We start from the raw sequence: 18,838 nt of genomic DNA, 5'->3' as shown, positions 1-18,838 counted from the left end.
GTAGTAGATGCATCAGCCAAAATGTGACAGCAGTACTCCTTACACGGACGAATAATGGCTTTGTAGAGGTACATGATACTTTCAGGCGTAAGTAACTTTCTAGCACGATAGAGAGAGCCCACCTTCTTTGCAGCAGCCATAGCAATAATCTCGATGTATCTATTCCAACTCATGTTTCCTGTGAACGTAAAGCCAAGGAGCTTGAACGAAGTGCTCTCAGGTAAAGTATCTCTAGCCATAGTTATTGGTGGTTGGTCAGGTTTTATGTAATTGTCAAAGGAAACAAGCCTTGTCTTGGCAGCGTTGAACGTTTCCATCCATTTTTGACCCCATTCCACTACAGACTGAAGGTCTTACTCGAGTGATTTGGCCATTACCTCGGATATGTACTCAATGCCTAACATAAAGTATTGTTTAACAGGACAAAATTCTTGCTCGAGAAAACCCGAAAAACAAAAAAAATATTACGTAAGAATTACCTCACTAGATTTTAAACGCAGATATTACGACCACAAAAGTATAATTCATATACGAAAAACGACGAATAAAAACAGCATTAGCAAACCACTATTAGAAGCGCAAACAAATTGGACGATCACCTATTGTAGAGTTCAAAATAGTACGGCACTTTTAGAAACCTATCCGACCCGTGTAGACTTTTTGAATTAGAAATTACTTTCCTGAAATTAAAAAAAAAAAAGAAAAAAAAGGAGATCGAAGTAATGCAACAGCTTGCTCCTGGAAAAAAGGTGTGTTGTGCCTCAGATTTCAATTCGTGGAATGGAATCAACCTAAAAAGCTGTGGACAAGTTTTACTTTCTTGGACAGTATTCTATAAAGGGCAAGACACATAGACGATGAAGTCGACTGCAGGATAGCTAGAGTTTTTGCTGTTAAGAAACTGAACCATTTCCATAGGACCTTTTTCCGTAGATTGTTGAAAATCAAGTAGCAAGACAAGATAACAGACACAGGGGTTTTAGTCTGACGGTCAAACCTTCTGTCAGCACACATCATGTTACAGCAATGTCAGGTTCGTTGGGCAGGTCATATATGCCGCATGCGTGATTCAAGGCTCCCAAACCAACACCCTTACAATGAACTGTCTCAAAGAAAAACCAGCAGGAGGATAGTAGAAACGGTTCAAGGACAACTTGAGGGTTTCCATCAAACAGTTCAGTTTGTATTCTAAGTAGTGGAAAAAAACTCAAGACAAATGTTCTTGGCGTGCTGCAACTCAGAAAGGAGTTACAATGGTTAAATCTGCACGCAATGTAGAACGCAGGAGAAAAAGTTACATTAGAAAAGACAGATCAGTCAACACAGAATTATCCCACAGGTGACCAACATGCGGAAAATACTTCAGAGCTCGAATCGATTTAACCCACAGTACAAGTGCATAATCAAGGTTATCTTAGCAAGCGATGGACGAACACGAACACACACACACACACACACACACACACACACACACACACACACACACACACACACACACACACACACCTGCGTGTGTGTTTCTACTTTCATTGGTTAATTATTTTATTTTTTCATTGATTAATCAATAATTGGTCTTCACTTCTGGCAGAGGCTGACTGATGTAATCGCCATGATCACGAGTCCAAGTACTTTCTAATAGCGCACTGGATCCATCATCAGGGATCAATTAAGCTAACTGATTTTAAACAATTTATATAAGTGTTTATATATATATATATATATATATATATATATATATATATATATATGTGTGTGTGTGTGTGTGTGTGTGAATATATGTAAAAATGTATATATATATATGTAAAGATATATATATATAAAGAAGAGGAAAAAGAAAAGAGAAATATGACTGTATGTACACACACACACACACACACACACACGTATATATACATATATATATATATATATATATATATATATATATATATATAGAGAGAGAGAGAGAGAGAGAGAGACATACACATGACATGAGAAAATTACTACAAGTTTGTTTAGATTCGAAAAATGAAATTAAAATCGGTGCGAAAAACAAAACAGAATAAAAATATCCTTAAACCCAAAATGGAACAAAGAGAACAGAAATGAAACAAGACGCGGAGTAACAAAACAAAAAATCGAAACGAACACTTACATATCGATCTCCGAACGGATTCGTTCAACTTGAACGGATTTTGAAGTGCATTTTTACTTGAAACTTTTTAGTTTCACATTAGTTAAACATTTTTATTTCTAAAACCTCGATTTCGTCGTGCAAAATTAACTGCTTGTCTATATTAAGTTTTCCCCTAATAGAACTTTTCATCTATATTTTTTCTTGTTGTAATAGATTCTTTTTTTCTTAGTTAAGTTCACACACGCTGTGCCATTTACACAATAACATCTTATTTTTGAAATTATCATTGCATTATTCTTTTTTTACGAACAATCCGCCCTTTCTGTTTTCTTCTCTCTGTTTATTTTACTATATATATATATTTTTTTTTACATAGGCGTCACCACTTATCAAGGCCAAGAGGCCACTCAAGGATAAGGGTTAAAGAGTGAACAGTAGACATTGGACAATATAGTAATCATTAGTAATGAAAATTTGGTAAATTTGATAACTTATATAGAACGGCTCATCAAGAACTTACTTACGTTAGACTTGAACACAACCATATTGTAGTCAGCCGGAAAGTAGGAAAACGGAAGACAATTCCACTGGCGTGCAGTTCTAAGAAAGAAGCTTTATTCATGGAATCTACGTTTAGGTTTAGGCACAGATAAAGAGTGGGGGGAATTATTGATAGTGTGTACAGCTAGACGAGTGTTTCTTGTGAAAGTTTGGCGAGGGGGGACCATAGATTGAAGCTCAGTTGAACACCTTCCATGAAAATAACGATACATCAGAGACAAACTCGCAACATCTCTTCTGTGAGATAGAGGTTGCAAGGAGGAGAAAAGGACATCTCCTACGAGGCTACGAAGTCTATTTTGAACTCTATCAAGGCAGGACAAGTCCTTTCTAGCAGCTCCTGCCCAGATGTGGCAACAATATTCCATCCTTGGACGTACCTGGCTCTTATATAGATAGAGAATAGCACCAGCAGTGAGATATTTACCGGATCGATAGAAAGATCCCACCATTTTTCCAGCGGTCTTGGCAACAGATTTGATGTATGTGTTCCATTTAAGATCAGGAGTAAAGGTCAAGCCCAGAAACTTGTCAAAACTTGAGGCCTCCTGAAGACGAGAGCCATTCATTTCAATTGATGCCAGATGTGGATCAGAATGTTGATGATGTAAAGAGAGAAGCTTGGTTTTAGATGCATTAAAAGTAACCAGCCACTCCTTTCCCCATTGTACTACATGCTCAAGATCAGAGGAGAGAGAATTGGAGAGAACTTGGTCGTTTACTGTCTTAGATGTGCTACCATAAATGGTAGTGTCATCAGCATAAATGTCTACAAATGATGTAAGGATGTGATTTGGAAGATCATTAATGTAGATCAGGAAAAGAGTTGGGCCCAGAATGGACCCCTGAGGGACACCGGCATTAATACTGTGAGCTTCTGATTTTTGCCCCTCAACTACTACTCTTAAGAACCTATCAGAAAGAAATGATTTAATAATTGAGAGGATATTTCCAGCTATACCATAGCTAGAGATCTTATGAAGTAAACCTTTATGCCATACCCTATCAAAGGCCTTAGATATGTCAAGAGCAATTGCCCTAGAAAGGTGGCCTCCGTCGAGAGATTTGCTAATCCTATGAGATATAACTGTAAGCACATCTGCTGTAGAACTAGCAGAACGGAAACCATATTGAGTGTCACTAAGAAGGTTATTTTTGTTGAGATGGTTGATTACTTCTGTATTTAACACAGATTCCAGCAACTTACTCATGACGCACAGGAGACTTATTGGCCTGTACTGAGAGGGGGATGAACGATCACCTGAATTCTTAAATACAGGGCATACTGATGAAATTTTCCAGGGAGATGGGAAACAATTCTCCTTAAGACAACGTTTAAACAGTTTTGTAAGTATGGGCGCTAGTTCTGGTTGAAGCTTTTTGAGTACTATAATTGGAATACCGTCAGGGCCAGTTGCTTTACTCGAATCAAGGTTTTTGATTAGCTTGGCAACATCACGTACAGATGTGATAGATTATATAATTATGTTCACAGTCAAAAAACGTTGCTGTCACAAGAGCAATGACAACCAACAAACCAGAAGTTCAAGACTCGAGTTTCACCCTCATTTGGGCTCATCAGTTAGACATATCCGAACTCTAGATTCGAAACCCGAGCCTCTTGCATGGCAGGCGAGTACTTTACCAAAGAAGCAAATGCGTCACACACAATAAATAATCTTAGACTTTGGGTGTGTGGGCTGTCATGGCTCTTGTAAGTTGTTTCACTGTGGAAATAATTATATATATATATAAATTTGTTAGTTATGTCTGTTTGTATATTTACGCACTCCTTCTAAACGTATATGTTCTTAAACAAAATTACAATTTTCGAATAATTTCATACCAATTACAGTAATTTTGTCTATACCAATATATATCTATATCTATATCTATATCTATATCTATCTATCTATCTATCTATCTATATATATATATATAGAGAGAGAGATAGATAGATAGATAGATAGATAGATAGAGACAAAATTACTGTAATTGTGTCTTCTGTCTATATTAATAAAATATATTTAGCTCTTTTTTCATTGAGCACTCTTAAAAACCTCGGTAAATTGAGGCTGCCATTTTGGAAGATCGGCGCATTACTATTACTATACATACTATACATATACATATATACGAGGGGCGTGCAATGAGTAATGCCCCTGACCAACTTCCAATAGAAGTAGAGCAACGAAACTTGGCACAGTTATTAGACTTTCTCTACATAGGAACCACCCAGAGTGATGCATATCTCCCATCGTTTGATGCAGCTCTGGAGATCGTTTTTGTAGAACACCCCAGGTTGGTCATCCAACCACGACGTGACTTCAGAAATCAAGGCTGCATCATCTGGCAAACACTTTCCTTTCAAAAACAACTTCATGGCTGGGAAGAAGTGGAAGTAAGCGGGTGAAAGGTCAGGAGAGTAGAGAGGATGGGAAAGGATTTCATAACCACACGCCCGTGCTTCTGATCTGGCGACATGCGAGTTGTGGACCGAAGCGTTGTCCTACAGGAGGAGGGTAACTTTGCTGATCTTGCCCCGCCTCTTGATTTTGATAGCTTCCCTTAATTTCCTCAAAAGTAAAGCGTAATAAGCTCCTGTAATTGTGGTTACCTTTGCCAGGAAATCTGTCATCACTACTCTGTCCTGGTCCCAGAAGACTGTGAGCATGTCCTTGCCAGCGGAGGGTTGCACCCTTGCCTTCTTCGGAGGTGGTGAGTCCAAGTGCTTCGACTGCATTGACTGGGCTTTGGTCTCTGGATCATAGTGAAGGACTCAGGTTTTCATCCTGTGTAATCAGTCTTTTAAAAAACTTTGACTCATCTTCTTGGCACATCTCCAAATTCATCCTCGAGCACTCGACGTGTTCTCGCTTCTGGAATAGTGTGAGCAACCTGGGAATCCATTTGGCAGACGCCTTATGCATATGCAAATGGTCATGAATGATAGTTTCCACAGACCCTGTACTAATCTTGACATCTTGGGGCTATTTGGCGAATAGTAATGCGCCGATCTTCCAAAATGGCAGCCTCAACTTGACGGACAGATGCCTCATCAATGGCAGAAGGGGGCGACCAGGTCTGGGAGCTGTTTCCACATACTTCCGGCCATGTTTGAATTCACGATGCCAGCGTTTTACAGGGTCATATGATGGGGCATTATTACCATAAGTTTCTTTCATTTCATCAAAAGTCTCCTGTAGTGTGCGTCCTTTCAAATACAAAAACCGGATCACTGCTCGACATTCAACAGGCTCCATTTCACACCTGACTCAATTCAAACACCTGTAAAACAGAAACCACAATAAGGTCAGAGCTGTAATTTGCCATATTACCCGAAAAGATATAAATCATTGCACATGAAAACTTTCAGCTAGATCAGACAACTAGAAGTGGGTCGGGGGCATTACTTATTGCACGCCCCTCATATATATATATATATATATATATATATATATATATATATATATATATATATATATTTATACCGTTAAATCTAAAATGTACAGATCATCTCCACATATGTATTTATATTTTTGGGAAATATGTGCACATATAACATTTTTTTTTTCGGTAATACGAACGCCCTACAAAAAACAATTCTATATTTAGCCAGTTAAAAGAATTGGAATTGGTAATTGTATAAGAATCAGAAATTTAGAACAAAAATCTGCAATGTTATCGAAATTGGGTAAAGTTTTTGGAATCGTTATATCACTAAGATATATATATATATATATATATATATATATATATATATATATATATATATATATATATATATATATAGTGGCGCCAAAAAGAGAGTCCGCACTTGCCATTTTTTCCAAAAACGCAAATTAAAGCCAAATTCAATGTAACTGTTTAAACAACCTATACGCCATTTTATTTGCTTTTTATTCTTCTATAATTTTAACTGTTCATATTTGACTTTTAATTGAAATATTCTAGTGTTCACCTCAATTTAAAAACATTAACTTCAAATTGAAAAATCAAAAAGAACCTCCGCACAATGTAAAATTGTTCTTTAAGTGTAAATTCTGAACATTAATGCAACACAAATACAATAAGAACACAATGAAGTTGTTATTATTTAATAGCATAACTTCTCTGCATTTTGACAGCTTGCAATCTTTTGGACATTCCGTGAATTAGTCCGCGGCAATACTCCGGTGAAAGGCATCCCACTTCTCATTAATTCTTGTCCAAAATTCTTCCAGATTTGAAATTTTATCATTGCGTGGCTTTTTCTTAATGTAATGCCATACGTTTTCGATAGGGCTAATCCAAACACGGAATATCATGCTCTTCAAAGAACTTCTTGATATTGCCAGCTGTGTGGATGGGAGCATTATCTCGCATGAAGATGGGATTATCATCCGTATTCCGGCTAAAGTAGGGTAGAAAATGCTCAGTCAACATATTAATGTACTTGGTCTAATTAACTATGGTCCCTGGACCATTAGCATTAATAACACAACACACCAAATTTGAACATCCTCTCCTCTTCAACGTTGAAACTTGGTTTCGTCGCTAAAATCACTTTCGACAATATAAAGAGTCATGATCTTCATTGCATCTGACGATGTCCAGACGGCGCTTTCTGTTCTTTACAGAAATCATTGACTTGCGTCTTGCAACCGCAACCTCGAAAATGAAATTCCTTCAATCTGTTCTTAACTGTAGAAAGAGAGCACTTTATAACAAGATTACACTGTTGTTGGATTTGGGGAGCCGCTTCAAATCTGGTTCTGAGGCTGCGGATCTTGATAGCATTGTCGTCCCTGTTAGAAGTAACTGCAGTATGACCAGATGTTTAGGTGCTTTTACGCAGTGATTCGTACCGTTTTCTCATCACATTTCAATCTGCAGCCGATTTATCTATTGGACAAAACAGAAATGTGGAGATTAATGAACTCTTGACGATCGCTAAAAGACAGTCGAGGCATATGGACTAAATGTTACGTTGTATAACCTGGAACAATAATTACGATTAGAGATGCTTTGTAGCCTAAAAGATGTATATTTTGAGCTGGTTTTAAGCTCATTTGTTGCTGCGGAGTTTCTTTTTGATTTCTCAATTTAAAGTTATATATATATATATATATATATATATATATATATATATATATATATATATATATATATACGCTCCTCCTGTATTTAGAATTCGACCCCCCAACATCATTTATAATTTGAATTGGTCTTGATCTATTTCGTTCCTGATGAATTCAACCCTAGACGCCGCATCCCCACTATTCTACCTAGCATCTTCTCTACTCTTCTGATGAGAAGCATTAGGCTCCGAAATGCCTTGGCATAAAGAGTCCCTTCTATCCCCCAACTAATCGATTGTATTCCCTTATATAATAAATGAACCAATCTATATCCACCAATATATAGTTTTGTGTCTTCATTTCCAGCTCCTATTGTCTTCATATATATATATATATTGAGTAAGATGATTGATAATTTATAATTAAAAATTAAAATTAAAAATTAAACATCGGTTTCATAACGAAGAACAAACAAATCTAATAAATTGTACGATCGTTTCGGAAACGATGTTTTTATTGAGACAGACAATACGTCTCGGACAATAATTTTATCATATAGTTTTTTGAAACAAAGTCTCTTCATCATCAAAAATATTGTTTTTTTTTTGTTTAAAGACACCAAAAATAAAACCAGCATTTTTAGGTAAGGCAGATGTATCTTTTAATGGTTCGCCTGCTAAAAGTCATAAGTATCATCGTCAAAGCATTCATTTGGATGGTAAATGTATATATATATATATATATATATATATATATATATATATATATATATATATATATATATATATATATAGGAAATTTATTACTGTGAGTCCAGAATGAGTTTACAAATTGTTTCAGCTAGAGGAAAATCCTCAAAGAGGAAAAATCCAACTAGCATCGTCAGAATTCATAGATGGACTAAGTTATAAAATCAAATAAGAATGGAAAAATCGTAGATGAAGGGGAGTTAGAAAAGAAGGGGGAGTGGTAGGGAGAGGACGTTGGAATTTAAAGTAGTAGGAGTGTATACAATAAGAGAGGGGTTTATAATTAAATATTAATTATGTGTAAATTCTTATATACGTTTTTTTTAGTTTATAACGGTTTAAAATTAAAAGACGCTACTCTTATTTATAACGGCACAAGTAACAGTTAATTTAAAGGATCACCATGGCAACAGGTTGGAGAGTTAATGTTAGTGAAGGAACGGGTTGAAAATGGGGTTTAAAGTGATTTAGCCGGGCGGGGAGAGATTGAAAGATATTTATTGTTTATAAAATGGAAAGAAAAATAAAAGGAAAAATAAGTTAATGAATTATACTTTACAGGCTTATTTTGATAGTATAATGGTAGGTAAGAATATCAGTAAGTAAATAAAATAAATTAAAAATTAAAATATTAATAAATAATCGTTAATGATAAAAAATAAAATACGCACACACACACATAAATACACATACACGCCTACACCTGTACAATGTACGGAGACACATCAATGGGGGGAGAACACATGACTAAGTATATATACAATATACAATGTATATATATATATATATATATATATATATATATATATATATATATATATATATATATATAAAAGTTATGTCTCGGAAGTAGAGTGAAAAGCACATCTTATTAGTCTTTTATTAATATTATTTTTTCCTTGTACACACTTTTTTGTGAATTATTCCATGGATTTCTGGGTTTGGATTATTATGGACCATCTTCTTCCAATTACGGGATTTCTTTGGATTTTACTTGTACAAATGGAAATTCTTTTAACTTTCTTGAAGTTTTACATTTGGATTTTACTGTCACTGGATTTTTTTATCTTCCACCAGACTATCCATAAATGTGTAATCACCTTTTTCTTTACCATATTCCCTCTGCTTAACTTATTTTGTTTTCAAGTAAGATCTTTAACTTATTTGTTGTTTCATCAAATACTTCTGCATGCAAAATCCGATCCTGCATTTTGCTAATTCCTACCCTCTGATGAGAAGGAGAGTATTTCTTCGAAACTTCGCGGATTAAGGACTATCCATTTATCTAGTGTTTCCTTTTCAGATTAAATGTTTTTAACTCATTTCAAAGTGTTTTTTAACATATTTCATTAACTGTTTGCCCATATATATATATATATATATATATATATATATATATATATATATATATATATATATATATAGCGTTGCATAGGGTATCAACAAGTTGTAATCTCAGTTTACGTCACAAAGGAGACCAAGAATAGAGAAGGAACTTGAGTTTGCTTTGTCTTTGTAGCAACAACATTTATTTCCTCATTGCTACAGCTGTGACGTTACTCATATGATCTATAACGTTCTCTAAGCTTTTCACGTTATCCTGAATGTTATCTCGTTTCGTGCTCTAAATCTCTCACGTGATCATTCGCTTTATCTTTTTTATAGTTTTCCTTAAACGGTGACGTCATTTCGCATGCATTTATATGCGTGCTTCAATGCTATGTTATATATATATATATATATATATATATATATATATATATATGTATATATATATATATATATATATATATATATATAGACATTTACATATATATATATTATATATATATATAGCTGGCAGTTCGGTACCTATTAGTTTCGTGACTCTCTTTTGACCCCTATCCAAGAGCGAGAAAAGAGTAGAAGATACACCAACCAGAATGTGACAACAATACTCCATACATGAAAAAAGAAAGGGAAGAAAAAAGTTTTGGAGAGCTTTTCTTCAAATTAAACCTGGATACGCACGTTTTTTTTTTTTTTTTTTTTTTTTTTAAGAAAGGGGCGCTATTTTAATCAATTATAATGAAGGTGTCTTTCGTTACTTAAATTATGTCAGAACGCCCATGTGTGTTATATGACCGGAAATAATAAATCTGCCAATTGAAAGCCAAATATTAAAGGAGGAAGTGATAATACACTTCTCTCGGACATTTCCAAGGATGAAATCAAAATTGTTAGGTGCTAAACCATGTTACTATTAATGTTAAGTAATTACGAACAATGCACCAAAAAAGACCAGGTCAGCCAATTTGACATTTCTATGGGATCCCTGGATTTGACAGGTATATTTTCGCAAACCATGAATAATGATACAAAATTTATTTCAGGATTGGAGAACAATTAGCAAACAGATTATGACCATTCAAATTTTGTTTACTATCTGTCTTGAAGTTAGATTTCCATATGACTTATAATGATATAATGGCTTTATAGAGATGCAGGATACTTTTAGGCATAAGTAACTTTTTGGCACGGTAGAGAGCACCCATCTTCCTCCTAGCAGCCGCGGCAATACCTTCGATGTATCTGTTTCATTTTATGTTCCCCGCGAACGTTAAGCCAAGGGGTTTGAACGAAAGTACTTTAATTAAGCATGGCTAGTGGTGATTTACAAGGTTTCTTGTAATTTTTAAAGGAATCAAGCTTAGTCTTGGCAGCATTGAATGTTACCATCTATTTTTGTCCCAATTTCACTACAGACTGGAGGTTTTCTCCTAAGGTTCCGCCATTGCCTTTAATATGTATTTGTTTTCCTCTCGTGTTTATTATAGAGCGTAGTGCCATCGCAGAGTCAATTTTATCAGATCATTTAATTAGATGGTGCGTTTTACTCATTCTTAAACAATTCAAAATTTCACTTAATCTTAAAATTTGCATAAAATACTTATTGACTTTATAAGTTTGTTTGATAAAAATCTAATAAAATTGTCATAAAAGTAAAACTGACTAAATGAGCTGAGACAATAAAACTATTTCATAAAACTCTCTACAAACCAAAAAGCAACAACGCAATAAGGCAACAAGGTATTTTCTTATATCTTAAAACAATAACATGATTGCAGGAAACAAGAAGAATCGTAACAAAAGGGAAAATTTTCCAAATGAAAATAACGTATTCTGCGCATGCGTAGAAAAAATATTTGACATACCTTTATTTTTAGCAATTATTTTTCGCTGTTTTTACGTCCTGCAATTAAAACAAACGTGGTTTAATATAAATCGAATTGTAAAGTGATTATATATAACAAAAATAAGTGCGTATCATTAAACAAATCCACTCAAATTCAATTTCACAAAATTTTGAAAAGTTTGAAATTGTTTTCTATTGATTAAAGTTGAAAAAAATGCATTGAAAAATGGCCATTTCTTTTTAAACATCTATTTAAATAACTAGTTGTAATAATCACCTGAAGACAGCTTCATTGTCAGAAGATATACATGGTGGAACGATAAATTTGTCGCCCTAAAGTAAACAACACTACATCTTTACTTTCAAACTTTTTAGAAAAAATTAATTCAGGTTACTTAATTATTTAGTAGAGCTGATATCTATTCAATGTAGCAGCCTTCAGCCCCAATCTATCGCTCTTGAAATTTGTACACAACTGGCCAAATAGTAGATGGTTTGCAACAAAAAAAAGAAAACCCATTTTAATCAACCGGAAATGGAATCATGTCGTCTTTTCCATTGTGACAATTTTATGGTTCCACCATATACTTAGAATCTCCAATGGTTGAAATAGACCAAATCTCAGAATATGCCTCAATAAACACCGTATCATTGATAAATATATAACAACTCAATTTTTAAAAGTTTCAAATTTGTACAAATTTGTTAATTTCTCTTTAAGCTGAAATATTATTTTCTTAAATTTCTTGTGCTCCCTCGACGTACATATACCCGACAAGCCTGCTTAGCAACAAAATCACACACCTTCATTGTTGGGGTCCCTAAATGTGAGAAAGATTTTCACTCTGATGGCTTCTTCTCTCTAACAGCCAGACTTTAGAATTTACTTCCTGCTTCCTAATTCCCTGTACTGACATGCAGAAGTTTAAATGTAATGTAAACCAACATCTTGTTAATCTTTCCAGGCATTGTTCTAAATAGGAGCCCCTTACGTCCAAGTGGCTATACGCTTTGTTTGCTGCGATCTTTAAAAGGTGTTTTTGAACCTCGTGAAACGGTTGACAAACAGATAAGAATTCGATGATTACCAATTTTTAAATTTTGACCCTTTAGCAGCCATTTTTCCGAATGAAATTCGATTAAAAAGTTCTCGAAATGTCACATGTTACCATATGTTCCAAATTTCAAGTCCATAGATTAAAAATTTGTTAACACGTTTTCTCATAGACACATTCCCACTTTCATATAAATAGATTATCCTACTGGTTCTAAAAAAACGGACTATGGTACTAATGGCCTAATTTCCCATTAAAATGTGTTTAATAGGCAAAAATGTTCTTTTAACATTATTTAATGCCTCATCCAGTAATTTTAATAAAGTACAAATTCTTAATATCATTGAATATTATTCATGCAGTAAATGTTGTGGATGTGGTTGCTTGTAGAGTAATGAGGTTTCTCGGCATATATTTTATGAATAATTTTTTTGTCAATGTTAGATTATACCGATTGAGCCGGATTGACACTGCTGCTGCTGCTGCTACTACTACTACTACTGCTGCTACTCCGCATTCCTTGGATAAATACATATTAAGAGGTGACTCCACACTTCACAAAGTTCTAAAATTGGAGTTTTGCATTATACACATGATGGTTCAGGATAGAAAGAGAGCTTGTGCAGCTGGTGGGGTTGTGAAATACGGGTAGACATACAAAGGGATACGAGATAATTTCAATTAAGTAACTATTACGTGATATCTCCTCGTAGTACCCGTTCGTAATTCATTATACCATCATCCAAGGCAGTACTCCTTCCTTTTTGAAAAGGTAGTGTCGTGTATATTTATTTGTCATGATGTGATCCTCCCAGAGATTACCTATTCCGTTGGAGGGTTAAGTTTGAGGTTATCTATTAGGTTGAGAAGAAAGTTCTTTGCGAAATTTTTATTTTTGATTTCCGATGTATTTTCAACTAAGTTTTCGTTATTATACTTTTACTTTATATATCATTTTACAGAGTGTGTATCGCTATATCCAATCGTTTAAATTACAAGCGTTTTAAAACAATAATGTTTTCTTTTTAGAACGTTCAATACAAGAGGGAAAAAGCAAATTCACACAAATTTCAATTAAAGCTAGGCCAAACAACTGCTGAAACAGCTCACGATATCAACGAATCATTCAGTCCAGGAACTACTATTGGACGCACAAAATGAATGAATTAAGCTACGAAACTCTGCCTCATCCCCCATACTCTCCAGACCTTTCACCCACCAATTACAACTTTTTCAAGCATCTCGACAACTTTCTACGTAAGAAATGCTTAAAAAACCCAAACAATATGAAAAACACCTTCATCGACTTTATCGTTGCCAGAAGACAAGATTTTGCGTTACTGGCATAAATACAATGGTTTTGCAATATCAAAAGTGCGTTGATCCTGATGCTGCTTATTTCGATCAATCAATTTTTGTTTAAGCCGAGATATTTTATCTTAATTTAAATGTAAAAAACCGCAAGAACTTTCTTGTCAACTTGATAGGATCAGGAGTTAAAGGCAAAGTAGTAACAATATTTTCATTAATGGCGGAAAAGATTCTAGAAATGGCTAAAATGATGGATTTCGTGTTTTAAACAGATAACGTTTTTATAACTTACTAGCAGGTCTCCCGGCGTTGCCCGGTCGTAAAACTCGCATAAAACTTGTATTTGAATTCATACAGAAACTGAGATATGTGCATGCAACTATTATTATGTTTTCTTCGAAACAGTTCCCCTCTCGTTAGTAAAAAAAAGTACTCAAGCTGAGATCAAAACAAAACTTGTTTAGAACGATTTATTTACTTTCAATCTCGTGTAACGTTGACTTTATTCTCATTAAAATCAAAAGTAAGATATTAGGCAGTTTGTTTAATGTTCCCTTGTGAGTCTCTCAAGAGAGACAAATATAAATATGAAAAATATAAATATGACAAATATAAATACTCCTAAGGAGTAATTGCACACATTCAGGCTATGCCATTTTTTCAACACAACCAAAATAACCCTTTTAGACAGGTTGTAATCACGTGATTAATAGATCTTGTATTTAACTGCAATCGAGCTAACGTCAAATTGCAGATTTGTTTTGTGCTTGTTCAGAACCAATTATTTTCAAATTTTGTGTCTTTGTGGAATTGAATTTTGTTCCATATTAAAAAAATGACCTTGTGTCTATTATCCCTTATAGTAGACAATTAAACAAGAACACTTTCAATTCACATCTTTATAGAACGAAGTTTTCTTGCACTTTGAAAGAGTTGTTTGAAATCGACAAGAACATGGCATCTCCTTTTTGCATTTATTGATAACCGCTGAAGAATTTTACCCCAAAGTGACAAGGATTAAACAAGAGAGAGAGAGAGAGAGAGAGAGAGAGAGGGAGAGGGAGAGAGCGAGAGAGAGAGAGAGAGGGAGAGATAGAGAGAGAGAGAGACAGATGTTTAAGATAAAGTAGATGAGATAATCAAGAACAAGACAGCACACGTTGGTTCGAGGATTAGCTTCGTACTCGGTCAACACATCGATCACAGGTCACGTAATAGCGTATCTAAAAGCAAGCCAGAGAAATTTTACTTCTGTCGAACAGATAATTTAACGCCATAACAAACAGATAAGTCAACGCCACGATTTCATATCGACGTGAACACACATGATGTCAAGGCAATAATGTAGATGTTGAGAGACTTCTGTGATACTGAATATCTACGCACATTAAATTTATACGCTCGCCCATAGAAAGATTTCCACACTTTCAGTCGAACCTGATTCCCTCCCTTGAATAAATTTTATTCAAGTATTTATTCGAAACCATTGTGTGTGGTATACGTTTAGGTTGGTACCATCATATTTTTGGTGGGGGGGGGTAGAAGGAGATGATTTATAAATTCTTTGCTGTTTCAATTGCCTTTGTTTAATGTGATAATATTTTTTAAATGCGTCTGATTTCTGTTGTAACTTAGCGTTCGTACTTCATGTGGATTGGTTTCCCCGTTCGGGGATTTTTCTTAAGATTTCATCTGTTTTTATCATTACCGTTCACTGTATAGTCCCATTTCCTCCTTTTTATTCCAATTTCTCCTAACTTTTTTCAAAGATATTTTTGGCTGTTCCTAGAGCTCATATGATCATTGGTATTATTAGTTTTCTCCTTTTCTGTTCAGATTTCATAAATTACATAAATTTCTTTTGTTAAGTCTATAAATCGGTTCGGGCATCTTACTAGTGATACTAACCATTCGCTTATTTCTTCTCCATCCAGACCTTCCAAATTTTTTATAACTAAAATAGCAAAACTCTCAGCACTTAATTATGAAATTTTAATGTATATAAATTGCGTATTTATTATTGATTATTATATTGTACCAAATATATAGCAGTAATTTTAAAAGTAAAGAAAAATAACTTTGGTACCATCAGCTAAGAGAACGGTCCGAAAAATGCAATCATTTGACCCATCTCACTCCGCTTTGCAATTTTGCATCTCGGAGATGAAAACAGACATAAGTGTGTTTTCATTATTATTATTATTATTATTATTATTATTATTATTATTATTATTATTATTATTATTGGCCCGGTTTTGGAGCCGATAATGGCGAATATTTCCATGGGTTTCTATGAAAAGCAATTGCTCTCTAGACCCATTTATGCAAGGAAAAAGCGGAGTCCTTTGTAACTAAAATTCAAACGGTTAATAAATGTCCAGTATATCTGCGTTAACCGTGGCTGGGGACAGTTAGTTAGAAATTCGCAAAGCAAATCAGCTAAACAGTGCAAAATTATTATTTTGCTTTAAATGTGCGTGTTGTGCTCTCTACAAGAACGTTAATGCCATCCTCTCGAAAAGATGTTCTACCCCACATAATAATCTATATATATAAAAGCGAAAATGTGTGTGTATGTATGCTCGCTTTTTGTGTATGTCCAAGGAAGACTTTTTTCCGAGAAGCGGTCGGTCGGCTCACAACTTCTTAAAACTTTTTATATAAATCATAATATCTACGAGTTAACAACGGAGGTCGTCTGTCTATTTAATTTGCCCGACTTTGAAAAGATAAATATTCAACATTTTTCGCTCGCCGCATGTGGATTAGGTTTTTTCGTATAATAAAAGCGACACTAATTCTGGCGGTGTTTTTCCGGTCGCCGGAAATGTCCGAAAGCAATCAGCTTTGATCAATGTGGAAATATTTTCTTTATATCAGAAAATTGCTATTCAATTCGGACACTCCTCTTTTTATGGGGAGCTGCCCCCCCCCAACATCTTGGGAAAATAAAAAAAGCGTTGCCGCAGTAAATAAAATACTACCCCGCAGTTGAAGTTGACCTCATTAAAACGTGCACCTGCCAATTCTAAGTAATTAAATAAATTCAAACGTGCTTCCGTTAGTATTTCGCAGCGGCTCAGTGGTTAACGTCGTACGTTTTTTTTTTTCACACTTTAATTTCAAACTTTGCCTCAAGGGTTCGGGTTCGATCCTTATACTTACCAACCAAAACTTTTTTTACCCCCCTCCCACCGGAGTTTGATTTACCCAAAACCACATATACCTCTAAACACCCGGACAACGCCGGGTACCCCCGCTAGTAATAATATAATTTACAATTTTGAATGCAGTTGCAGTGCCAACTATGTGGACCAAACAACATTAAGATTGGATGGAAGGGTCCATAATCTCGTACCTACCAAAATCAGAAATCGGGCACACCAAACAACAGACGTACTTGCCAACACATACAGGTCTTCAATTACTGACCATCTTATAAAACCCCGTCATGTACAGCGAACTTTAGCACGAACCCTTTCAACCCTGAGTCGCACTCACTCATTACTTCATTTAAAGATCTTGGAGACTGTTCACGTTCGGTTGAGAATGCCTCCCCTCTGTAAACAGAAGGAATGCATCTTGGATTTGCGCGTGATTAGTCTCTAGGATCTTCGAGTAATAAAATGTTGCTTTATTTGAATTGTTTCGTCCATTTATTTTCTTTCCCCCCCCATACATAACGTAACGCAACGTGATTTTATTTTCGATTCCCATTCGTGTTTTTTTCTCCAAAACAAACCCCTCGATACAGCTTTGTTAAAGCGAGGGCGAAACCGGTCAGCTGACTCCCCCATTTTTTCTTCTCTACTCTTCAGCCCGTTGACCTTATTTTAAAAGTTGACTTTATTGGCGTCCTTAATCATGAATTTAAGTCTTCCCTTCATGATTGCTATATATAAATGTTGTACCCCCTCAAAGATTCATAATATATATATATATATATATATATATATATATATATATATATATATATATATATATATATATATATATAGCATCGGTATAAAAATATACAGTCATATCCTTATTGTTTTGATGAATAGAGATATTTGGTATTATTTTGGCTCGTTACAACGTTGTTATAATTTGTTGACCGATGTTGAATCGAGTCTATTTCTTTTTATTCGCTTGATATTCGAGACCATCTTGGAAACCATTGTTCTGTGTTGAGGTACTTGATGCTTATGACGGAAACCTAAAAATCGTTAAAAACAGACAAAAAGAAAAAATTTCTTGATAAATGCGACGGAGAATAATGTTGGATTTGTCAAGAAACGGACTCTGCAATGGCGTCGAAAGTATTGAATAAATGCGGTTTATTATTTTTGCAACGGAGATGATATTTTTGAACGAAAAATGATGACGACTGGTCAGAACCAATATGACGATGATGAAGAAGCATCGCAAAGTTCATATAATTTAGCATTTCAAGCTGACACTCCAAGCTCGGCTTTTCAATAATGACGTCGTATGTCCTTTTGCATTTCTGCGCAGTTATTTTTATACAGACATCTTTTATCTTTTGTTTTCTAATGAACCGTTCAGCGGCCATTTCTTTTTCTTTCTCAGCGACTTTTCTTTCTGATTCCTTTTAACTTAATCCTTTTTTTTTGCTTAGTTATCTTTTACATTCTCTCTTTCTTCACTATCATTCTATTCTATTTATTGCTTCTCCGCATTTACGTATTTTTTATCTCTTTTTCTGGTCATATTTCATTTGTCTATTTTTTTCTATATAAGCCCCCCCTCCCCACATTCACTTACGTTCGTCTTATATTTGCATTTACGTTTGTTTATTTTAATCATAA

At 34.7% G+C, this 18,838-nt stretch overlaps 1 protein-coding gene across 1 annotated transcript in view; it reads right to left on the bottom strand.

Annotated features, from left to right (window-relative positions):
- LOC145277050 (rho GTPase-activating protein 6-like) overlaps positions 1-18,838 on the bottom strand; it is an 840,447-nt gene that overhangs the window by 360,653 nt on the left and 460,956 nt on the right. Inside the window, exon 4 of the mRNA XM_080128704.1 lies at positions 11,681-11,718. The gene's annotated coding sequence lies outside the window, so the exon portion shown is untranslated. The remainder of the gene's footprint in view (positions 1-11,680; positions 11,719-18,838) is intronic.

This window comes from Euprymna scolopes, chromosome 5 (assembly GCF_053919585.1).
Source record: "Euprymna scolopes isolate OS-2025 chromosome 5, ASM5391958v1, whole genome shotgun sequence".
NCBI classification, from domain to species: Eukaryota; Metazoa; Mollusca; class Cephalopoda; order Sepiida; family Sepiolidae; genus Euprymna; species Euprymna scolopes.
This window is presented reverse-complemented; position numbering and strand designations above follow the sequence as displayed.